The sequence below is a fragment of the Cynocephalus volans genome, chromosome 12 (genome assembly GCF_027409185.1).
Source record: "Cynocephalus volans isolate mCynVol1 chromosome 12, mCynVol1.pri, whole genome shotgun sequence".
Taxonomy (NCBI): Eukaryota; Metazoa; Chordata; class Mammalia; order Dermoptera; family Cynocephalidae; genus Cynocephalus; species Cynocephalus volans.
Genome location: NC_084471.1, coordinates 18941703 through 18967778, shown reverse-complemented (window position 1 = coordinate 18967778; position 26076 = coordinate 18941703).

Genomic DNA, 26076 nt, shown 5'->3' with positions numbered 1-26076 from the left:
GCTGATTCCTTCCTTTCCAGATACTAAGGAATCCAAGAGAGATGAAGTTGCTCACTCAAGATCATTCAGCTCATCTGGGACAGAGCCTGCCCTAAAATGAAATGCCCTGTGCTCTTCTGAGCTGCTCTGGTATGTTGTCTGTGGACCTGGTAACTGGAGCCAGTTGAAGGCTTCTTGGGTGATGGGATGGGGGTTTTCTCCCTCTTCACTCCCCTTCAGAAACCAGGATATGAAAAGGGACGCTTTGGTAATGGGACTCAATCCCAGGCTATAGAGGCGGCCCATTTTGACAGTGTGAAAAGTGCTTTTCTGGAAAATGCTTTACTTACAAGATCAAAGAACTCTTTCCCCTAGACAGACCCCCAAAATATAACTCCAGTTCTACAAACCTATTGATGGAGGTTAGATCTGGCAGAGTTTATTATTAAATTCTCTCACTGTTAGCTGAGCACACACAGAGAATACAGAATAATGCACAAAATAGTCCTTTGTCTTAAGTTCAAGTCCCACCTTCCAGCACTCACAGAATTCATGTGGCATTGGAGGATTTGGAGGTGGCTCTGCCTCTCTTTTGAACTCATCCTCCAGCTTCCCATGTCTGTAGCTCCCTTTCTCTCACTTGCCCAGGTAGATTACCTTCTCATGGTGACTAGATAATGAAAGTGTCTTTTTCTTTAGCACACTCATCTCTTTAACCTCTGTCTCCTATTACTCCTGCCTTTAGATTTTCAGATAGAGCATTTGCCAGGCATTTACATTACTTTTATTGATGTTATACCAAAAGAATTTCTGGCTCTTCTTATGCTTTACCAAAAGTCCTTTATAAAATTTTATTTACTTTTAAAGGCATAGATAGGCTTTAATATCATGAGTATAAGTAGGGGTGGGGCCAGGCCAGCGTGATGGTGACAGTGGTTGTGATGATGATAGTGATGATGTTGGTGATGGTGGTGACAGTGGTGGTGATGATGGTAGTGATAGTGGTCATAGAGGTGGTGGTGCAGGTAGAGATGGTGGTGATGGTGATGGTGGTAATGGTGGTGATGATGGTGATGGTAATGGAGGTGGTGGTGGTGGTGGTGGTGGTGGTGGTGGTGATGGTGATGATGGTGATGGTGATGGTGGTGATAGTGATGGTGATGGTGATGGTGGTGAAGGTGATGGTGATGATGGTGATGGTGGTGGTGGTAATGGTGGTGATGATGGTGATGGTGGTGGTGATGGTTGTGATAGTGATGGTGATGGTGGTGATGATGGTGACGGTGATGATGGTGATGGAGGTGGTGGTGGTGGTGGTGGTGGTTGTGAGGGTGATGTTGGTGATGGTGATGATGGTGATGGTGATGGTGGTGGTGGTGCTGGTGGTGCTGGTGGTGATGGTGATGGTGGTGGTTGTGAGGGTGATGATGGTGATGGTGGTGGTGATGATGTTGATGGTGATAGTGATGGTGATGGTGGTGATAGTGATGGTGATGGTGATGGTGGTGAAGGTGATGATGATGGTGGTGGTGGTGGTGATGGTGATGGTGGTGGTGATGGTTGTGATAGTGATGGTGATGGTGGTGATGATGGTGACAGTGATGATGGTGATGGAGTTGGTGGTGGTGGTGGTGGTGGTGGTGGTGGTTGTGAGGGTGATGTTGGTGATGGTGATGATGGTGATGGTGATGGTGGTGGTGGTGGTGGTGGTGCTGGTGGTGATGGTGATGGTGGTGGTTATGAGGGTGATGTTGGTGATGGTGGTGGTGATGATGATGTTGGTGATGGTGATGGTGGTGGTGATGGTGATGATGGTGATGGTGATGGTGGTGGTGGTGGTGGTTGTGAGGGTGATGTTGGTGATGGTGGTGGTGATTTTGATGCTGGTGATGGTGATGGTGGTGGTGATGGTGGTGATGATGGTGGTGATGGTGATGATGGTGATGGTGGTGGTGGTGGTGGTAGTGGTGGTGCTGGTGGTGATTTTGGTAATGAGTGAAGTTGGGTGATATTGGGGTGCTGCATCTGTATTATTGATTAATGGGGTAACAAACCTCAATCTTTACCTACTTTTACAGTGGATTTCATGGTCTGGCACTTAAAAAAATAATACTGTCAATAACCATTACTTGTTGCTACTGGCTACTTGTTGCTCCTTTAACTACAGCCAATCACATCCATAAATTACTTGAAAAATTATTAGAAAGTTGCCACTTTGGGACAGCGTGCTTGGGGATCAGCCTCCTTGTTTAATATCTCCGAGTCTCTGTTTCTTCCTGCCCAATCACCTCCTTGTGACCGCCCAGAACAAACCCAATAGCATGTGTGGAAGGCCTCAGGAATAACAGTGACAACTGCTATTTGTTTAGCATCTTCCCAGTGAGAAAACTAGAAAGTTCACACACGTCGCTGATAGTTCTAAAAAAATCCTGCAAGAATTGTATTGTATTATTTATTTTCACCTTAATCCAGAAAAGATTTTCAAGTTTATAAGTATATCTAAAATAAAAATCACATTGGTAAAAAACCAAACCAAACCAAACAAGAATGCAGACTCAGGTGGACCCAGCAGAAAGGCTGAAAGGCTGGCATAGCGGCCTCCTCATATTTCCAGGGCCACACATTGGGCACTTAACTTTCTAGCAGTCATTCTGAAAAAGAAAACTTGGTCAGTTACACAACGTAGCTTCCCTGAGAGGTAACCTATGGGTTGTTTGGTAGATCAGAAGTCCTGTGGGTTACCTAAATGCCACTTTCCCAGGATGGGGAGCCAGGTTGGAAGCCAGAGCCTCTCTGCCTTCAACACCTGTGCTTGTCTTACTACCTCATGTTCCCGTCCTCCACTCTGGAAAGGCAGCGGGCTTTACAGGCAGAGGTAAAATGAGTCTCTTTTGTAAACACAAGCCTGTAGCCAGCTGACGTGAGTACTGCAAGCAATCTGAAATCTGTATGAGGTTGGGGGTGCTCAGGATTTGTTCTCTAGCTTGTGTAAGGGATACACAGCCACCCAGTGCTGCTGCTGTGGGATTTGTGGTTGCCTTTCACAGTCCCCTCTTCACACAGTGCCTCCTCCTGGGGACTAACTGCTGAAGGAGGCTTGGGGCAGGGTGAATGTGGGGGGTGGAGCCCTGTGAGAGGGAAAACAGGGTCCTGGGGGGAACAACGAGTGGGACTTTCCCATGTCTCCATTCTGAGGGATTTAGCTACTTAGCTGCCTTTCACACCAATCACCCTAACACTGTGGAATGAGGAATTTCTCACTTAGCAGAGAAGACTGAAACCTGATTACTACCCTCTGAGTGATGTGTGAAGGCACACGCTAAATGATGCGCTGGCAGATAAGAAGGTGACCCAGCAGGTGGCAGACTCCAGTGCTCTGTGCTCTGGGTCTCCTTGTTTAGAATTCCTTCTCTGAGATATGATATGATCTCCAGGTCTATTCATCACTCTCAGTTCGAGAAGGGGGGGAAATGCTGGTGTTTTCTATGCCGATTTAATGGTATCCCTTTTCCCTGATGCCCTGGTCTCTCTTGTTTAAGACACGCTAGCTGAGAGGTGAGTGGCTTCTGCTTGCATGATAGTAACAGCAGTGGTGTTTGCCAGAGAATTACTGTGTGCCAGGCGCCGTGCTGGTCACTACAGGACATCACCTCCTTTGCTTCTCATGACAGGTACTACGATTATGCCCAAGTGCGCATAAGGACAAGTAATACAGAGGGAGGCTAGTGTCACATGGCATAAATGTAGCATGGCCAACATTTGAACCCAAGACTGTCTGGTTCCAGAACTCATAGGGAGTATCACTGGTTTATGTAGCCTCAATCCAAAATAGAAACAGCAGGCTGGTGCAGTACAGGAGTCAGAGCTCTAGGTTTGATGGTGGCTGTGCCATAGACAACTGTGGCACCTTTGGTAAGGGTGCCACCTCTCCAGGACTCAAATTCTTTAACTGGAAGATGACGCTGTTGGTCCAGATTCTGTAAGGTACCTTCTAGGCATGAAGAGTCAGTGATTCAAGAATAGTGTCTATGGTCAATCGCAGAAAGAAATGGTTATTTTTTCTTTATGGACCTTGCTCCTTAGAAGGGGACATTGGCTTTGAGATTACGACCCTCATCAGGAAGCTAATGTTCAGCATGGAGTTACATCGGCTTTGAAACTTTTGGACCAGGTTTCAAATTCTGGCCGTGCCATGAGTTTTCTGCAAGTCATTTTGTCTCTCTGAGGCTCAGCTTCCTGGTCTGTAGGATGAGGATAATAAAAACCTTTCTTATTGAAGATCCATGGATACCTCAGCTGTGATGGTGAGTACATGGGATGCTGTCCTGGAGGGTGGGGCCACGCCTTATCTATTTCTGCCAGGTGTGGGATTGGGTTGAGTTGATATTATGAGGGAGAAAAAGGCAAGTCTGGCTTTCTCTGAACAATCAGGGCACGCCTCTCCTTTGTGTGAGGTAGCTACAACCAAAGTTTTAGACTTGAATTTGACTGTCATAGACTGCCCCAGTCTGAGTCCTCAGACTAGGATGGGGGGATGTCGGGACTACTCAAGCCAGATGGATTATGAAAATGGGGAGATTGGTTTCCCAAGGAAAATCAAGGTGCTGTTACTAAAAGAAGGTGGAATAGATGTTGGACAGCGAAAAACAACAGAGCTCCACTAAAACTGTTGAGGAAAGCTGAGACAGAGAGAGAAAGAGAGAGAGAGAGGGAGTGTGGATGTGGGGGAAGGGAGATATGTGCGGGAGAAAAAGAGACAGACAAGGGGAGCAAGAGCAGAAAATGAAGACAGGAAAGTGAGTATGAGAGAGAGAGTATAAGGGAGGAAAGAAATAAGGCATTGAGAGAGGATAGAAGAGAAAGACAGATAAGAAGAAACAAAGAAGAAAGGAAGGAAGAAAGGAAAAAGGAGGGAAGAAGCGGGAGAAGAACAGAAGGGGAGGGAAGGAGAGAAGCAGAAAGCATGGAAGGAGGAAGGAAAGAAGGCAGGGAGGGAGAGGTGTTCACCTGCCTGAGCAGGCTGAATAACACACGGTGTGGCAAGCCTCTGCTGCAACTGAATATTGTAACCCAGGACCCCCCGAGACCAGATTTGAGAGGAGATGGGCTCTCACCAAAGCTCCTCTTCCCTCCACTTGCTCCCGAACGTGGCCCACCCTGCATCATTCTCACCTCACCTTCTCTCCTCCCAGTGGGATCTGGGAGCCTCTTGGGGAAAAAATTGTGGAATCGTCTCATGAACGTCATTGGCCTTGCTTTGGTCCAGGAGCCCAGGGGCTTCAGGATGCCATGTGTTTTCAGCGTGTGGCTGCCTGAGAACACATCTGTCAACCTTAGCAACAGAGAACAAAAGCTTGGGTTTGACATGAAAAGGACAGCAAAGAAGTGGTCCTGACCTAGCTGCCATGCGGCATTCCTAAACGTGCAGCCATTCAGCCTGGAGGATACGCACAATACTTGAAAGGAGTCTTTTATCCAGGCAAGAGGGGATAAACACATCTGGATGGCATTGAGCCCCCACCCTTCTTTCTGGGATTTGGAGCTGGGCGAGGGGGAAGGAACAGTGAAAACATACGAAACATCTGACACTGAGCTGGGATTGTGGACAGGCAGCATTTGGGGGAAATGAAAGGTGAAATGCCAAATTTAGTTTGGCTCTTCTTTCTTTCTGGCACCATTTTTTTCTCTTATATTCAACCTGTGCTTTCCTTTTAGCACCGGTGGGGGGTGGATCATGTAACATTCCTACTTAGCACATACATAGCTTGCCTTGTCTTGAAAGGGAAATATACACTGACAACGGAAACGTCACAGCCTCCCGAGGGGGAGACAGCCCTAGGATTCTGGCTTCCAGGATATTTATTTTAGTTACTGTTTGGTGTACTGAACACCAGGCAGGGACCCTTGACTCATAACTGAAATGGGATCGGAATCAGAAGGCATGACCTCTCTGCTGGAAACACAAAAGTTGTAACTATACAAGAGCAAACAATTATATTGAAGAAATGGGCCATTTGTACAGGGGTGGGGCCAAGTATATCCATGTGTCAGGAAGAAAGGGTTTGGTATATTATGTCTGGAATGTCTTGGGTTGTTTTTATTGAAGGCCACTACACAGCTTACTGGTGCAATGGGGCTCTGCTGTGGTCTACCAGATGTCTCAGGAAAAGGATTGGGACAGTAATCAGTTACTACACACAGGAGAAAGTCAGTTAAGAGAAATCATGAAGTTCATCATCCCAGATTCGTGAGACCTGACACTGTTCATCTGGCTACACGTGGCTGCAGACCTTGGTTCAAACCCCAGTGTTCCATCTTGTAGCTGAATAGTCTTTGGAAATCCAACCAACTTTTCTGAGTTTCATATTCTTATTTTTCAAAAATGCGGATGTTGTGAGACTTAAATGAAAATATAATGTATAGGTTAAGAAAAAGAACTCCATATGGTAGGAACTTAGCAAATTTTAAGTAATCTATATTCTTTTATTTCCTGCCAGTGTGTCCCCAAATAAATTATAAGCTTCTAGAGTATGCATATACAAATGTTTTTGGATTTCTGTAATACTTAACTTTAGTGCTTGTAAACTTACACTGAGAATTCCTTACTAAATGAGAATTGGTTGATTATAATAGACCTTTTCCCCCTATTGAGATCAATATTAGGGTACCTTTTCCAGAAAGTCTTCCTTGAGCCTTTGAAGTCTTTTTTTTAAATAACAGTTTGATTGACATGCAATTCACATACAATAAATTTCACACTTTTAAAGTGTACATTTCTGTGGTTTTTAGTTATTCAGTTGTGCACCCGTCACCACTATCTAATTCCAGATTATTTTCATCAACCCAAGTAGAAACATTGTACCTATCAGCACTGACTCTCATCTTCTCTGTCTTCTCTTGAAGGTGAGACAGACTGTTTTATTTTCTGTCTCTACAGCTTTGCCTATTGTGGACACTTCATATAAATGGAATCATACAATACGCGCTCTTTTGTGACTGACTTCTTTTCCTTAACATAATGCTTTCAAGCTGATACGTTACTCAACCATATGAATAATCAACATTACTGTATTACTAATTAACCAATATTGCTATAACATGTACCAGTACTTCATTCCTTCTTACGGCTGAATAATATTCCATTATATGGATATACCACATTTTGTGTACCCATTCATCAGTTGATAGATTTGATAGATATTTGGGTTGTTTCCACTTTTGGGTTATTATGAATAATTATGTTATGAGCATTTACGTACATGTTTTTGTGTGAACATGTTTTTGGTTCTTTTCGGCATACACCTAGAAGTGGGATTGTAGGTTATAACACTATATTTCAGTTTTTGAAGAACTGCCAAACTGCTTTGAAAAGTGGTTGCACTATTTTATATTCTCACCAACAATATATGACAGTTCCAATTTCTCCATATCTTTACCAACATTTATTATTGACTGTCTTTTTTATGATATCTATCCTAATGCGCATGGAGTGGTGTCTTGTGGTTTTGTTTTGCATTTCCTTGATGACTAATGATTTTGAGCATCTTTTAATGTGATTATTGGCCATTTGCATACCTCCCTTGGAAAAATACCCATTCAAATTCTTTGCACATTTTTAAATTGAGTAGCCTTTTAATTGTTAAATTGTAATTTAAAAATTTTTGAATACAAGTCCCTTTTCAGATACATGATTTGAGAATATTTCTCCCGTTCTATGGTTTTTCATTTTGCTTGCTTGATAACATCCCTTGAAGCACAAAGTATTTTAATTTTTTTTGGTGGCATGTTTAAGAAACCATTGCCTAATCCTAGGTCATGAAGATCTTTTCTTGAAGGAATTTTATAGTTTAAAAAATAGTTTTAGCTCTTACATTGAGATCTGTGATCCATTCTGAGTTCATTTATGTTTATGGTCTAAGGTAGGGAACTACATGATTTTGCACATGAATATCCAGTTATCCCAGCACCATTTGTTGAAAAAACTATTCTTTCCCCATTGAATTTTCTTGGCATTCTTGTCAAAAATCAGTTGAACATAAATGTATGGATTTATTTCTATACTCAATGGAGCCTAATGTAGAATCATTATACTCATTATGCTAGTAGTATGTTGTCTTGATTACTGTAGATTTAAAGTAAATTTTGAAATCAGGAAGTGCGAGTATTTTAGCTTTGTTCTTTTTTTCAAGATTATTTTGACTATTCTGGCTTCCTTGCATTTACATATGAATTTTAGCACCAGCTCGTCAATTTCTGCAAAGTGGGCATTTGAGATTTTGATAGGGATTTCACTGAATCTGTAAATCAATTTGGACAGTATTATCACCTTAGCAATTTTAGGTCTTCCAATCTATGAACATGGGATGTACTCCCATTTACTTAGGTCTTCTTTAATTTGTTTCAGCAATGTTTTATAGTTTTCTATGTACAGGCTTGCATTTCTGTTTATTTATTTCTAAGTATTTTAAGTTTTGATGCCATGGAATTGTTTTCTTAATTTCATTCTCAAACTGTTTATTGCAAATGTGTAGAAATGCAATTTATTTTTTGTATATTGATCTTTTTAAATATTGATTTTATATTATGCAATTTTGCTGAACTCATTAATTAGTTCTAATAGTTTTTTATTGCATTCCTTGGGATTTTCTGTCTGTGAGATCATGTCATCTGTGAGTAGAAATACTTTTACTTCTCCCCTTCTTAATATGGATGCTTTTTTTTCCCTTGTCTAATTGCCCTAGCTAGAACCTCCACTGCAGTGTTGAATATAAATGGTGAGAGCTGACATGCTTGTCTTTTTCCTGACCTTAGGTGAAAAGCATTAAAATTTTCACCATTAAGTATGATGTTAGCTGTGGGTTTTTCATAGATGAACTTTATGAAGTTGAGGAAGTTCCTTCTATTCCTAGTTTGTTGAGCGTTTTTATCACAAAAAGGTATTGGATTTTGTCAAATGCCTTTTTTCTGTGTCTGTTGAGATGACTGTGTGTTTTTCTCTCTTATTCTATTAATATAGTATATCACATTAACTGATTTTTATATGTTGATTTTGTATGATGAAATAGTCTTATATTCCTTAGATAAAGCCCACTTGATTAAGATATGTAATTCTTTTTATATTATGATGGATTCAATTCACTAGTGTTTTTTGAGAATTTTTGTGTCTATATACACAAGGGATATTGGTCTGTAGTTTTCTCTTCTTGTGACACCTTTGTCTGACTTTTGGTATTAGGATAATACTGGCCCTGTAAAATGAGTTGAGAAGTGTTTTCTCCTCTTCTATTTTTTAGATGAATTTGTGAAGGATTGATGTTAATTCTTAGTATATGTTAGGTAGAATTCACCTGTGATGCTATCTGGACCTGGACTTTTCAAGGTGGGGCTTTTTTGATTATTAATTCAATCTCTTAAGTTGTTACGAGTATATTCAGATTTTCTATTTCTTCTTGAGTCAGTTTCTGTATTTTATGTCTTTCTAGAAATTGGTTCATTTCATCTAGGTTATCTAATTTGTTTTGTTCACTTTGTTACCTTAGAATCCTTTTTATTTCTGATAGGTAGGTAACGATGTCCCTTCTTTCATTCCTGATTTTAGTAATTTGAGTATTCTCTCTTTATCATGGTCAGTCTAGCTACAGGCTTGTCACTTTTTTTCTTTTTTATCTTTTCAAAGAACCAACTTTTGGTTTTACTGATTTTCCCTATTATTTTCTATTTTCTATTTCATTTATTTCCACTCTATATTATTTTCTTTCTTCTTGTTTTGGGTTTCATTTGTTCTTCTTGTTTTAGTTTCTTAATTTGGATGTTTAGGTTATTGATTTAAAGTCTTTTTTTCTTTTTAAAATATAGGTACTCACGGCTATACATTTCTCTCTCAACATTGCTTTGGATGCATCCCATAAGTTTTGGTATGTTGTGTTTTGTTTTTATTCATCTCAAAATATTTTCTAATTTCCCTTTTGATTTCTTCTTTGACCCAATGTTCACTTAGGAAATTATCATTCAATTACTACATATTTTTGAATTTCTGAAACTTACTTCTGTTATTGATTTCTAATTTCTTTCCATGGTTGTTAGATACCTTTTAAATTTATTTAGGCTTCTGCACAGCAAAAGAAACAATTAACAGAATTAAAAGACAACCAACAGAGTGGGAGAAAATATTTGCAAAATATACATCTGACAAAGGATTAATATCCAGAATATACAAGGAACTCAAACAACTTTACAAGAAAAAACAAGCAACCCAATTAAAAAATGGACAAAAGAGCTAAGCAGGCATTTCTCTAAGGAAGATATACAAATGGCCAATAGACATATGAAAAAATGCTCAACATCACTCAGCATCCGGGAAATGCAAATCAAAACCACACTGAGATACCACCTAACCCCAGTTAGGATGGCTAAAATCCCAAAGACTCTGAACGATACATGCTGGCGAGGTTGCGGAGAAAAAGGAACTCTCATACATTGCTGGTGGGACTGCAAAATGGTCAGCCTCTATGGAAAATGGTATGGAGGTTCCTCAAACAATTGCAGATAGATCTACCATATGATCCAGCTATCCCACTGCTGGGAATATACACAGAGGAATGGAAATCATCAAGTCAAAGGTATACCTGTTCCCCAATGTTCATCGCAGCACTGTTTACAATAGCCAAGAGTTGGAACCAGCCCAAATGTCCATCATCAGATGAGTGGATATGGAAAATGTGGTACATCTATACAGTGGAATACTACTCAGGTATAAAAATGAATGAAATACTGCCATTTGCAACAACATGGATGGACCTTGAGAGAATTATATTAAGTGAAACAAGTCAGGCACAGAAAGAGAAATACCACATGTTCTCACTTATTGGTGGGAGCTAAAAATAAATAAATAAATTCACACACACATACACACACACACACACAAAAAAAAAAACCGGGGGGGGGGAAGAAGACATAACAACTACAATTCCTTGAAGTTGATATGACAAGCAAACAGAAAGGACATTGTTGGGTTGGAAGGAGGACAGGGACGAGGGAGGGAGGTTTTGGTAATGGGCCACAATATTCAACCACATTGTATATCGACAAAATAAAATTAAAATAAATAAATAAATAAATTTATTGAGGCTTGTTTTGTGGTCTAACATGTATCTTATCCTAGAGAATGTTCCATGTGTATTTGAGAAGAATATGTATTCTCCTAGAGTGTTCTATAGATGTCTGTTAGATCTAGTTGGTTCAAGTCTTCAAAAATTGACATTCTATCAATTATTGAAAGGGGAATATTGAAGCCTTCAACTACTATTGTTGAATGGCCTATTTTTCCCTTTAATGCTGTCAGTTTTCACTTCATGTTTATTATATGCATATACATTCATAATTGTTATATTTTACTGATGGATTGTCCATTTTATCGTTATAAAATGCTCTTCTTTGTTTCTAGTAACAATTTTTGTCTTCAAGTCTATTTTGTCTGATATTAATATAGACACTCCAGGTCTCTTTTGGGTAGTTTGTGTTGTATTTATTTTTCCATCATTTTGCTTCAATCTATTTGTGTCTTTGAACTTAAAATGTGCTTCTTTTATATAGCATGTGAGCAGATCAATTATTCCCATCTATTTTGCAAGTCTCTACCTTTTGATTAGACTCCTTAATCCATTTCCATTTAATGTAAATACCACTCCTAACTCCTAAATGTCATTTCTCAATGTTTCCGCCCTCTTCTTATTTCTCTCAATACATGTCTTTCCTTTTAAAAACATTGTCATAAATTAGACACTGTCTTCCTGAGTTCAGTAACATATTCATCTTTGTACCTCCAGTGACTATTACTTTGTCCTATATATATTAGGTACTCTCTTAATGTTTGATGAATGAATGGTGAAGTTTAGATATTAAAACATTTAATTAAACTTGTTGAGAATTTTTCACAGGCAAATGACTTAGAGAAGGATGGAGAGTTTTTCTGATAAGATGTTGATTTAATCTCCTTTTTATAGAAGTACATTTTTTAGCACCAATGCCTGATCCTCTTGGGGAAACTGGGGTAATATGTCACAATGGTGAACGTGTTGCTGGTATGCATCAGGGACTATCCTGAAGGCAAGACTAAGACGCGGATCCCCCAGGGCTGACATGAATCAACCACCCATTTGCAGGGAGAGAAGCTGCTACAGAGAGAGCAGATTCCTGGCTATTTTTGTGATCCAGGAAAGCAAAAGACAAGTAAGACTGACAAACAGGTCCCCTTGTTATTCAGTGTAGTGACACTGCCTCATGATACATGTAGCCAAATGGATGTCAGGATCCACTGGTATCACCAGTTAAGTTACTTCTTTTCTCAGGTAGAAGATACATGAGTGGAGGGAGAAACTAGAAAAAAAAAATCACTCTATAGTACCTACTTTTGGGTAATGGAACAGAAGATCCCTCTTATATCAGGGCTCTTTTTAGAAAATTCCCAAACTCAAACTGGCTTGAATAAAGAGTCTATTAATCCATGTAACTAAAAAGCTCAGTCATTCTCTAGGAGCTTGGTTGATGCCACGAGAATGGAATTTCTCTTCAACTCTCTCTGCCTTCCAACATTGTGGCTTCATTCTCAGGCTCTCTGTGGTGACTCTGGCACTTCAGGCTCAGGTTGTCCCAGATTCAAGTCCTGCAGAAATGAGGATGTGTTCCCCCCCCCCCGAAATCTGAACAAAAGAATCATTGTATTTTAATGACTCTGACTGCGTTATATGTCTACCCCTGAATCACTCAACCTGGTCAGAGTCATATGATGACCTAAGTAGCTACCTGTGGATCTGGCATGGTAACAACTCCACCCAAAATGCATACAGGTTAAGTGGAAGACAGGAAGACAGGAAAATGCATACAGGTTAAGTGGAAGACAGGAAGACAGGAAAATGCATACAGGTTAAGTGGAAGACAGGAAGACAGGAAAATGCATACAGGTTAAGTGAAAGACAGGAAGACAGGAAAATGCATACAGGTTAAGTGGAGAGGAAGATCAGGGTACCATTCAAGGAAAAGAGTTGAAATGGATACTGTGTGTTAAGAAAGACAGGCAATCACTTTACTTCCCCTCCACAGAAGTGCAAGAACTATAGTGATTCTCTTACTAATGTCTTCAAGGTTCGTGCTACCCAGTACCATAGCCATTCACCTCCACATGTGGCTATGGAGCACCTGAAATGGGGTCTAGTTCGAACTGAGATGTAAAATACATAATGGGTTTTGAAGGCTTGTTAAGAAAAAAAATATGTAAAATATCTTGTCAATAATGTCTTTGTAGTGATTACATATTGAAAAATATTTTGCATATATTGACTTAAATAAAATATATTACTCAAATTAAACTCACCTGTTTCTTTTTTTTTATGACATGGCTACTACAAAATTTTAAGTTTACATTTTATGGCTCATATTATATTTCTATTGCATAGTGCTGTTCTAGATGTTTTTATTTTCATCTTTTAACTGCCATATTAGATGGCAATACTCTCGAGCTCAGGGACTGTGCCTTATTTATTGTTTCTTTAGTAGAGGGCCTTGTATGTACTATGTGCTTAATAAATATACATATATTGTTGTATAAATGAGTATTTTCTACCTTTAATGATTCCCGTTTCCAGTAGGATGAATTAACAATCTGATTCCGACATTGTATTTCAAACTCATATCCCATGTTAGGATGGTCCACATCTTGTAGGCCATGTTATGCTCAAACAGGCCTCTGTACTCTTCCTCCCCAGTCTAGCCTGCAGATAGTCCAGGATATGGTAGGGAGAGGTGAATAAGGGTGTATGCAGACGAGCCATGCCATTTTATGAAGAGTTGTTCATCTCTTGATGTTTAAAGCCATAGCTAGAGAACCCCCCATTCCCTAAGGGTTTCCAGATCTTTAGGAAATGACTGGAGCATTTCCCCCATCAATTCAGCCATTCATCTACATACAACTTGATTTTCCTGAAATGTTTCCTAAGATTCCCAGAGTCCATAAACATCCTTCTCCACTCTTTGGCTTAAACTAGTTCATCTGAATTTTGGTCACTTTCAACGAGAAAAATCAAAGAGACTCAATCGTTGTAGAACCTGACACATATACCATGCATGGTAGATGTTGTTTGAACACAAAAAAGTTTCCGTGGTCCTAGCCCAGAGAGCAAGACAGAGCACAACGTAGACCCCAGATCCTTTGGCAATGTGATCAGCATTCTTCCTTCCTATATCCATGCTGGGTCACGAGAGAAAAATCCTGAGTAAGTGCTGTATACTCTTTAAAACAGGCAATGTCCAGTTTCCTTCTTCAGGCAGTGAGCAGAAGCAGAATGGATGGTGGGCACAAGGCCACGGCATCTGTTTTATCTGTATTTGTTCCACGAGGTTTGAGCTGTTCCCTCAGTCCCCCAGGAAACAATGTGTGCACTAATGTTTTCTGCACTCTTTTCAGAAAAAGTGTCTGAGAAGAGTACAACGTGGATACCGTCCTTCCTAGATCAGCAAGCACACCTGTAGCCTGATAACTGAGAGTCCTAATGATACACACCTGCTAGTAAAAAGTCCAGGGTCACTGGCTTCAGGCATAGCTGAATCCAGGTGCTCACATAGTCGTAGACTTCAGGAATCCTTTTATCAAGCATAATTTTTATGAAGAGCCTTCAAATATTAAAATAAATGAACATAAGCAATATTTTCTTAGGATGAATGTATTTTGTAAGTTCCATGTTATTACATTAAGTACTGTGAAGTCAAGCTGTGGGAACAATAAGGCTGTTTCGATGAACTTCAAAACTGCAAATTGAAGTGATGAATGACAGTCATCTCCTTTTCGCTGAGGAACACAAGTGTCTCAGAATGCACCATGTGTGAGGTTGTCACATGACTCAAGCTCCTTCAGGTTTCTCTCCCCGGATGAGTCTGGGCTTCCTTGTGGGAATTCTGGTCCATTCCTCACATCCATGCAGTTGCTGCTTGTCTCCTCTGGCTCCAGGACTGCTGCTCTTTTTTTTCTCTTTTTTCCCTGGGCCATTTCTTGCTACTGTTTGCCTCTTTAGCTAGCTCAGGAAAGCTCTCTTTGAAGCTGCTGCCATTCCCTCCTGTAAGGAAGTATGGATCTAGATTCTTCCATCCTTTACGTACAGTGATGGTGAAGATTAGGCTATGTCTTTTGGCAGGGTTCTACTGGATATTTGGTCATGATGGAAGAGAACTACAAGGATGAGGAAAACTTATACTTACTACTACACAGGATTATGCTCAGAGGACCATTTTCTAGGGGTCTCTGAAGGGTACATCTTCTCTTACTCCCATCTATCTTACCTGTTGCCAACAGAAGTGTCCTCTAGCATGTTCGCCTCTCTAGGTCCAGGCCCTAGTTATCATAAGACTCAGAGAGATAAAAGAGTAAGTCACTCCCCCCATCCCAGACTTAGACTCTAATTTCTTATCTCAGCCCCTGCTTATTCCTAACATGGTTAAAAAATACGAAGATTCATTCCCTTCAGGGGAGACCCACTTCCTACGCTAGACATGACTTTGTCCTTTGTCCTTCAATAGCCTAAGGTCCCTAATACATAATACTTGACATATCAGTCCATTTCCCAAAGTGTGGGTTTTTCAGCCTTGAGTAAATAGCACAGTGGGACAGTAGTAGCAGGTCCATGTTGAGCTGCACAGAATGCAATCCAGCTCTTTTTTCTTGTCTCTTGTCCTGTGAGGGGAACAGAAGTGCACCTTGGCCAGTGCCTCCCTAGCACCTGTTGATTTGAATTCTGATTCTCCTGAAAACAACTGTTGGAAGAAAAACACAACCAACTCCAAAAGAATAAACACATTTAGCTATCTAAAAAACTAAATCCATATAGATAAGAAAATTTTCTACTCCAAAAATCAATAGTGTTTACAGAGCCATAGCTTTGGGAAGCTCTGACCATAATCAAACCGGTATTTAGCTTGTTTGTCTAAATTAGATGTACTTAATCTATTGGATTTCTGTCTTTCTTCAAGATGCTCTTGCTTTACTGTTGCATATTGCATTAGTTAGGGTTCTCCAGAGAAACAAAACCAATATATGTAATGGGAATTGGTTCACTTGAATTATGGAGGTTGAGAAGTCCTACCATCTGCCGTCTGAAAGCTGGAGAACCAGGAAAAGCCAGTGGTGTAATTCAGTACAAGTCCAAAGGCCTGAGAACTGGCAGAGGGTGGGGGGGTGGGGGGTGCTGGTATAAGGACTGGAATCTGAAGGCCCAAGCTCTAAGTCTGAGGGTAGGAGAAGATGGATGTCACATCTCAAGAAAAGAAATAGAAAATTCACCCTTCCTCTGCCTTTTTGTTCTATTCAGGCCTTCAACAGATTAGATGGTGCCCACCCACACTGGTGAGGGTGGGTTGTTTTTACCCAGTCTACCAATTAAAATGCTAATCTCTTTCAGAAACACCCTCACAGACACACCCAGAATAAATGTCTAGCTAGATATTTGGGCACTCTCTGGCCCAGTCAAGTTGGCATATAAAATTAACCATCACACATATCGGAAAGGGTCATTGATATGACTTTCTCAAGCAAAACAAGACAAAAAACCAAAAAAAAAAAAAAAAAAAAAAAAAAAAAAAGAAAGAAAGAAAAAAGAAACAAAACCATAAAAATAAAGTAGACTGGCCTATCCCAAAGGTGAGATCAGGTTTGGTCACCTTCTTAACCTGACACTTTCAGAGTCTTCCTTTCATGATTCTGCCTTAACTCTCACATTTATGCTACTAGCCAATGCATTGTTGGGTTCAACTAGAACAAGTCCTTCACTCTCCCTTGTATGCTCCGTGCCAATGCAGCTTCCACACTTTTATTTACTTTGTGATACCACTGGATTCTCTCTCTGATTCTCTCCAAATCCCATCTATTCTTCAAGGGCCTACATGAAGTCAACCATGTCCAGGAAATCTTCCCAGACTAGCTCTCTGAATTTTCATAATGCTTTATTTGGAATTATTTAAGTTGCAGATGGCAAAATGAGGTGAAAAATCTCTAACTTCATTGTTTTAGGGAGGGAACAACTTTGACTAAAAACACCTTGATTTGTCTATTGAGGGGACAGGCAAGCCCAAAAGGCATGAGTTTTGGTGGACTCAAAGGGACAAGGACGGATGGCTCAGTTGTCAGCTTGAGAAAAAAGAGTCCTTTGTTTTCTGCTTCTGGGAAGGTGGGCAGAGAAAAGAAGAGAGGTGATGGGAAGGAATGGGCAGGAGGAAAGGGAGGAACCAGTGAGATCAGCTGAAGTGGAATCTCTGAGCAGTGTAGAGAAACCTCCCCGTGGTGAAGGGCCTTTAAAAAGAGGAGTGTCTGATGTTCATTGTGAAGTTTATTGTGCTTTGTTGATGTCATCTCTTTTCTCTGCTTCCCCACCCCTTAAGGAAAGTCTGACACTCTCATAAGAGCTTTGAGCAGTCACGTTTTGGAGGGGATTGAATTAAGAGCTGGGTTTTATAGCTGGGTTGACTTAGTATAAATCTGAAAGCATGGGTGAGGGGAAGCAAGAAGCCGGACTGGATGACTGCACCAAGACTTTGTCAAAATCTTTGGGAAGAATGTTCTGGAAGTTCTAGCCATTCCTAACCATATCTCAGAGTGTGACAATGGGACTACCCTGATGATAGTTTCCATGTAAAGAAGCACTCCAGCAACATGTACAGGATCTCTTGTCCCAAGGTCCCAGCCCTCCAGAAGGCTACTTCTCGTTTTCTCCCCCTCATTCCTTCTTACTTTCTGTGATGGCTCCTTCCTCCTCTCTCCCCCTCCTACTCCATCCTGTCGTATTTAGAGCGATTTGGCTTCTGCCATCCTTCTGTCTACTCACTCTATCAGTACAACAAAGACCTGGTAACAAACCAAGTATTCAAAAGGTCATTCTTTTGGGGATAGTGGGAGGTAGGGTGCAGAGGAGGTAGACAGCAAATCTTTATAGACTAACATACTTGTATGCCCATCTTATACTCATCTATACAATCACATATATACATATAGGTCTTATCAGAACCTCCACTTTTTAAATTCTATCACAGTAGGGGCCAATGTCTTTTTTATGAACACCCGTCATGCCACCTCACCAACCATCTAGCACAGAGCTAGATACATAGCCTTTATTCAATGAATCACAGATGCCTTTCAGCAAGTTACATGACATCTATGGGAGTGAATGGGTAACATCGATATAATCTACTACACAGCAGGCAGAGTACAAGGCACTTGCATGTAAAATTTTTAGTGTATTCAACATCCAATATGTATCCAGTACTCTATGTAAGCCCTCTCTCTGATTTAATTCTCACGGCTGGGCCATGTTACTCAGTTCCAGGGATTGTGCAATATGGCGGCCATGCTCACAACCATCTTATAACATAGATATCATGAGCACCATTGCATAGATGAGGAGGCTGGTATTCTAAGAAGCATGAACTCTGTCAAGTTTCCACAACTACATTGGCAGAAACAGGACATTTGCCCTGGTCTTTTTTGACTCCACGGCCCATGGTCTTTTTCTCTCATCTTACCATGAATCAAATCTATTTCAGATTTTTGAAGACAAGACATGTAGAGGCCAGGAATGAGGAAGCCTGTGCTTATAACCAATACACTATGGAGTAAGAGGGGAATGGATGGGTACAGGATGGCACGCTCCACTCTAGCACTGTTTCTCAAGAGGGACGCTATTGACACTCTTTAGCTGGACAATTCTTTATCATGTACAAATGTTCTGTGCATGGCAGGATATTTCATATCCCTAGTTCTTGCCCACTAAGTGCCAGGAGTGCTCCTTCTGTTGCTCACACCCCCAAAATAAATGCTGTCAGACATTTCCAAATGTCCCCAGGAGAGTGGCACCACCTGCTCTTCCCTGAGAACCACTATAGACCAAATTGCCTCCTTAAATGATCTCCTGGGCCCCCTTTAGCTTTAGTCTTCAATAATTCTGTATAAAAATGAATGAAGGAAGGAAGGAGAGAAGGTCAGGACTAATCCCACACATACACTGCTTTTGTGATGGCAGGTTTTGATGGGCTATTCCTGTGTACTTAGATCACTGGGGGACTCAGGAAGATACCAAGTGTGATGAACGACCCAGACGTGAGGATGAAAGGATCCAGAAGGCAAACTTCATCTACTCTGCAGTTTACCTCTAACCAGACCCCTTCCTGGTGCTTTCAAGACTGTTAAATGAAGACTCTGCTTGCTCAATGGCAGCCCAGAGTGGGAGCAGTATAAGGGAGGGAGGGGCATCATTCTCGCTATAGTAAAGTGGAATAAATACCATCGCCCTCGACGCTAATGCAAACCAGCTGCTGGCTGGCCCCAGCTTGCGATAGAACAGGCGGAATTCTTGGACACTGAGTTATTCTTAGAAGCATGTGCACAGTCCCCTGGCAGGGCTCACAGTGAACTGGCTGTTGCCAGCCCCCTGTCAAGATGCTGTGCCAGCAGACCCAAGAGTGATTGTTCTCACTTATGAAAAATAACTTTGGGATTTTAATTTCAAATTACCCACAGAGAGGGGGCCTGGATATGGTGGTAAGGGCAGAGAGGAGAGTAGGACAAAGGATGGCAGGAAGGACAGAACAGCATCATCAATTTGTTCAACAAATATACTTCTGTTTGAACTGGAAATAGGTGGACAGTTGTCTAGACCTTGAGAGTGGACAGCCCACTCTGCTTATTGGGTACTTTTTGTGTGCCAGGCTCTTTACATAGGAGATCTAATCAATCTTCATGGGAATACTGTGAAGTGGTATCATCGCTCCTAGTTTACAGGAAACAGGGTTGGAAAATAATCTGCCCAAGGCTCCACAGCTATCAAGTGGAAGAGCCAGGATTTGAACTCAGGCCAGACAACTCCTGCCTTCACGCTTCTGTTAAGCACCAACTATATGCCAAAGCCAAGCTAGACAATTGAGGTGGTGAAGCCAAAAAAAGGGATTGAATTTCAGCCCTCAGATCTCTCTGTTGCACTGTCTATGGGAAGGACAGGCATCTGACAAGGAATTACAACAGAATTTGTAAAGCAGAAGATCTACTTGTATATGTAGAGTAGGAGAGCTACTGCTAAACTCCACCAGGATGCAGCAGGGACAGCTTTGAGGACGAGGGAATGGTTGAATCTTACAAAGGCACCTACATGGGAGGCAATGAAAAAGAGCACTTCAAGCAGAGGACCAGCGTGTGTAATGGCATGTGGACCGGCAATCACAAGGGGCTCAATGGGACTATAGCACAGGGTATGGTGAGGAGATAGAAGATGAGATGCCTGGAAAGGTGAGCAGGAACTGACCATGGATAGTCTAGTGGGACAGGCCAAAGAGCTGGAACTTTGTCCTGGAGGATCCGAACACTCATATGTCCATTCGTTTAGTCATTCGCTCATTCAGCATGTATTTACTGAGCACACACGGGATGTCAGGCACTCTACATTTAAAGAGTTTTGAGCAAGAACATGTGTATAATTTGTACTTTAAAGAAAATATGGTACCCATGTGGAAAATCATTAAGGGATCTCCATCGTGGTCCAGGTGAGAAATGACCCAAGAAAGACCAGTAATAGCAGTTGGGAGTTTAGGGGCATGCATATTGGTATGGGGGACCTCTTCACTTGACAAATGTAGGGGATTAACTGAAGCTCATTTCCTCTGCAAAACACATCGATAAATGCTTGCCCACATCATGGGAAGTGCCTGGAAATGTGGGTTAGTCCCCAGGACCCCCAAGTATGTCTGCTCCCAACAGTAGAATTGCGTGTCCATCAATTGTGATCATTTGTGTTTGGTTCCAAACCCAGTTATGCAATTCTTAGTTATTAATTACTTAATCAAATATTACTAAAAAATAAAATAAGTTGTGCACAAAAGAGAACTGTTTCTATGAATGCTGAGTTAAAATCTTTGAAAAGACTAAAGAGAACTGCTAAAAAATTGCTATGGAATTGGGTGTGGATGAGACAATGAAAGGATTGGGAAAAATCATAAAATTCTAGCAAGATTCTGCACTCAGATTGCTTCACAAGGGTCTTTAAGGTCTCTCTCTACTTCAAAGAAACTGACGCTGGGAATTGTAGATGATGCATTATGGGTGTGGTTTATGTAAGAAAGATGACAAGGAGCTGCAGTCAGCGGACCCGTTCTCAAAGAAAATCTTGGCTCTACATCAAAAGAGTGGTGAATGAATGCACATTTATATGTTTTAAGTTAAAATTAAACAGGTTTGAAGTATGTATGTATCATTTTTTAGCTTTAAGAAAAGTTTTTATTGAAGTATAACATACGTAGAGAAAAGTGCACAGATCTGAAGGTATAGAGGGACGTAGTTTTACAAAAGGAACACCCAGTGTAACCAGCCACCAGATCAAGAAACAGCACTTTGCCATCACCCCAAAATCTTTCCTCATGCCTTATTCCAACAACTATACACTCCCACCTCAAGTGTAACCACTACCCTGACTTCTATGATCATTGATTACTTTTACTTATTATATAAATTAAATCAAGCAGAATATTTTTGTTTTTTGTTTCAGGCTTGACTTCTTTTGCTTGGCATTATGTTTGTAAAATCCACCCATGTTGTTTAGAGTGTAGCAATAGTTTTCTCAACCTCATTGTTGTATAGTATTCTATGAGCTGTGTAGTTGTACACAGTAAGCATGCAATAAATGGTAGTCAAAAAGAGATGTGGGTGACCTCTAGCACAATAAGACACCTGGACAGCTGTCCATCATCTGAGTTCAAATGTGCTTTGGAAGAGTTGAATATCCCAATTTATGTATCCATTCTACTATTGAAAGATATATATGTTGTTTCCAGTGTATAGCTATTATGAATAGTGCCATATCAACATTTTTTTACAGGTCTTTTGATGAACATATGCATGCATTTCTTTTGCACATCTGTCTAAGAGGAAAATTGCTGGGTCCTAAGTTGCACATATGTTCAGGTGTAGTATGCTGCCAAAGAATTTTCCAAAGTGCTTGTGTCAATTTATTCTTCCACTTGTAGAGTTTGAAAGTTCTAGTGGCTCCAACATCCTTGCCAACATTTGGTATTGTCTATGTAGTTGTTTCTAATTTTAGCTGTTCTTGTGGGGGTGAAGTGGTATGTAACTTTAGATTTACAGGAATATTGCAAAGGTAGTACAGAGAAGCTCTGTGTAGCCCTCACTTAGTTTTCCCCATTTTTTAACATCTTACATTACTACAGTATGCTTGTCAAAGCAAAGGAACTAATATTGGTACATTACTACTATGTAAACTCCAGACTTTGTTTACATTTCATTAATTTTTCCATTATCGTTTTCTTCCTGTTCCAGGAGACATTCCACGGTACTACATTGCATTTAGTTGTTATTTCTCCCCAGTCTCTGTTGGTCTCTGATAGTTTCCCAGTCTTTCCTTTGTTTTTATGACCTTGATGGTCTTGAGAAATACTGGCAAATTATCCCATAGCATATCCCCCAGCCTGGGTCTGTCTGATGTTTTTCTCATGACTGGAATGGAGGTGAGGATTTTTGCAAAGAATATTACAGAGGTGAAATGCTTTTCTCATTAGTCTGTAATTAAGGAGTACATGACATTCACATGACATCACCAATAATGTTAATCTTCATCACTGGGTTAAAGTAATGTTTACCAGGTGACTTCTCCACTGTAAAGTCACTATTGCTCCTTTGCCCTATAGTTTGGAATCACTAAGTCTAGCTCACCCTCAAATGGGGTGTGGGGGGAGACTTATGTTCCAGCTCTGGAGGGAGGGTTATTTGGAATTCTTCTGCAAGGAAGGCTTGTTTCATCTCATTCATTCATATCAGTATGGATTCATGTGTATTAATTTTATACTTTGGGTTTTAATCCATATATTAGCATGTTTTCTGTCACTTAGAACAGAACACCTGCAACTGGGGATTTAAAGAAATGAAATTTATTTTTCACCATTTTGGAGGCTGGGCAGTCCAAGGACCAGGGGACACATCTGGTGAGGGTCTTCTTGGTGGAACTCTCGACAGAGTCCGTGGTGATGAAGGCAGTCACATGGCAAGGGCTGAGTAACAGTACACTCACTCTCCTTATGAAGCCACCAGTCCACACCCATGATAACCCATTAAACCATTAACCATTACTTCACAAGCGGATTAATCCATTCGTGAGACAGTAGTCCTCATGATCCAATCATCTCTTAATGGCTCCACTTTCCAACACTGCCACATCGGGATTCAAGCTCCCACATAAGCTTTGGAGGAGATAAATGTATAACCCGTATCAATTCAATACTATATTATTTATTTGTTCCTCAATTTTTTTCAGCTTTGGCCACTGGGAGCTGTTTCAGGGTGGCTCCTATTTCCCTTTAATGTGCCACCCCCACCACCCTTTTATTTTTAAAACGCTTCTTTACTTTCTGGGACTATAAGATACTCAGGGCTCATGTTGTATTTTCCCTGTCCCAGCCTTAGAATCACTCATTTCTCTAAGAAGCCCTGATTCCTTTCATTGGAGAACAGTGTCTAGAAACCAAGATCTCAGTGGTGGGTGTCTCATTGCGGCTTTAATTAGCATTTTCCATGAAATGGATCACTTTCCAAATGTTTATTGGCCATATGAATATTCTTTTTAATGAAGTGTCTATTCAACTCATTTGTCTACTTTTCTATTGGAAAAGTACATTTTACTTACAGATTTGTAGACTTTTTAAAATTTTAGATATATTCTGGATTTGATTCCATCCCTAGATATATATATATCACAAATACCTTCTTCCACTCTGTGGCTTCTCTTTTAATTCTATTAATGTCTTTGAAATACAGAAGTTCTTCATATTATTGCGATACAATTAGTCATGTTTTTCCCTTTATGGTTCTGTTTATAATAGTAAGAATATTCTCCTATGTTAAATTCTAAGGGCTTTATTGTTTTACCTTTTATGTTTATATCTACAATACACCTGGACTTGAGTTTTGTGTAGTGTGATGTGGGGTGGTCAAGATATTTTTTTTTGAATATGGATATCTAATTAACCAGGTCCCATCCTTTCCTCACTCCACACATTTTCATCCTTGTTTCTGGACTTTCTGTTCAGTTATGTAGGTTTTTTAATCTGTTCTTTCACCAATACCACAGTATCTTAATTAGTGTAGCTTTATGATAAGTCTTGATATCTGGTAGTGTAAGTTCTACATTTTTTCTTATTCTTCAAGATTATCTTGGCTGTTGTTGATCCTTCTCATTTCTATATAAATATTAGAACAGTAGGTCAATTTACACCCCCCCCCACACACATTCTACCTGCTGAGAATTTCATTGAATCTCTTGATCAATTTGGGGACAATTGGCATCTCTGAATTATCAAGTCTTCTTCTTCATGAAAATATAGCAGAAACTTTTATTTACTTAAGTCTTTAAAATTTCTCTCAATAATACTTTTCAGTTTTTAGGTAAAAGTCTTACATACATTTTGTTTTAACTTTAAGTAGTTGATATATGTACATATCCAAATCCCTGACCTTGGTGTTATAACACTGTGTTTTAACCAACTGAGATAACTGGCCAGCCCAAGTTGATATTTTTTAATGTTATTGTATAAGATAGCTTTAAAATTTACATTTGTAATTGTTTATTGGGTGTGTATCAAAATATTATTTTTTAAATGTATTGATGTTGTATGTAGTAAAGCCTGCTAGCCTTCCTCTTTACATTAATTATTTGTAGAATCTTTTGGCTTTCCAGTGTACATGTTTATATTGTCTGTCAATGAAGGCAATATTTTTTTCTTTTCTTTTCTTTTTTTTTCTTTTCGTGACCGGCACTCAGCCAGTGAGTGCACCGCTGAGTGCACCGGTCATTCCTATATAGGATCCGAACCCGCGGTGGGAGCGTCGCTGCGCTCCCAGCGCAGCACTCTACCGAGTGCGCCACGGGCTCGGCCCCAATATTTTTTTCTTTTCAATCCCTATTCCTTTTGTTTATTTATTTATTTTCTTATTACACTGGCTACAACTTCCAGTACAATGTTGACTAAAATGCTGAGAGCAGACATTCCTGTCTCATTCCTGATCTCAGGTGGAAAACTTTCAAGATTCCATAGTTAAGTATTATGTTTTCTGTAGCTTTTAAAATGTATGTACTTACAGATTTTAGAAGTTCTATTGTAGGCCTGCTTTGCTAAAATTTTTAAAAATCTTGAATGAATGAGGCACCAGCACCACCAAGTAGGTAGGCCTTGCTGCTGCCAGACCCCATGCCCAGCCGAGGTGAGTAGGCACCGGCCAGAGAGGCCTGAACCTTCTGCCCACAGGCAATGAAGCAGACATGCCAAACTGGCAGTCCCGGCAAGATCTTAGTGGGACAATAGTGTCGAACCAGTGGACCATGAAATCCCCTGCCACAATGACTAAACACCAAAGGAAAGATACCAGAAATATGAAAAATCAAGAAAGTACACCACCACAGGGTAATAACTCTCAAGCTCTAGATCCTATAGAACAAGAAGCCCTTGAAATGTCTGACAAGAAATTTCGAGTGGTAATTCTAAGGAAACTAAACGAGATGTAAGAAAATCAGCTAGACAACATTATGAAAGGAGGAAAAGTATACAGAACCTGAAAGAGGAAATGTACAAGGAAATCAATACCCTGAAAAAGAATGTAGCAGAGCTGGCCGAGCTGAAGAATTCATTCAACCAAATACAAAACACAACAGAGAGTTTAACCAGCAGGCTTGCAGAAGCAGAAGACAGAAGTTCTGACCTTGAAGATGGGATGTTTGAAATAACACAGGCAGACAAAAAAAAAAAAAGAAAAGAAAAAAAAAGCATTAAAAACATTGAAGAAAATCTAAGAGAGATATCAGACAACCTTAAGTGCTCAAATATCCAAGTAAGGGGGGTTCCAGAAGGGGAGGAAAAAGGAGATTGCACTGAAAACATATTCAACAAAATAGTGGCAGAAAACTTCCCAAGTATAGGAAAAGACACAGATCTTCAGATTCAGGAAGCTCAAAGATCCCCAAACATTTTCAACCCCAAAAGGTCTTCTTCCAGACATTTTGTAGTCAAATTCGCAAA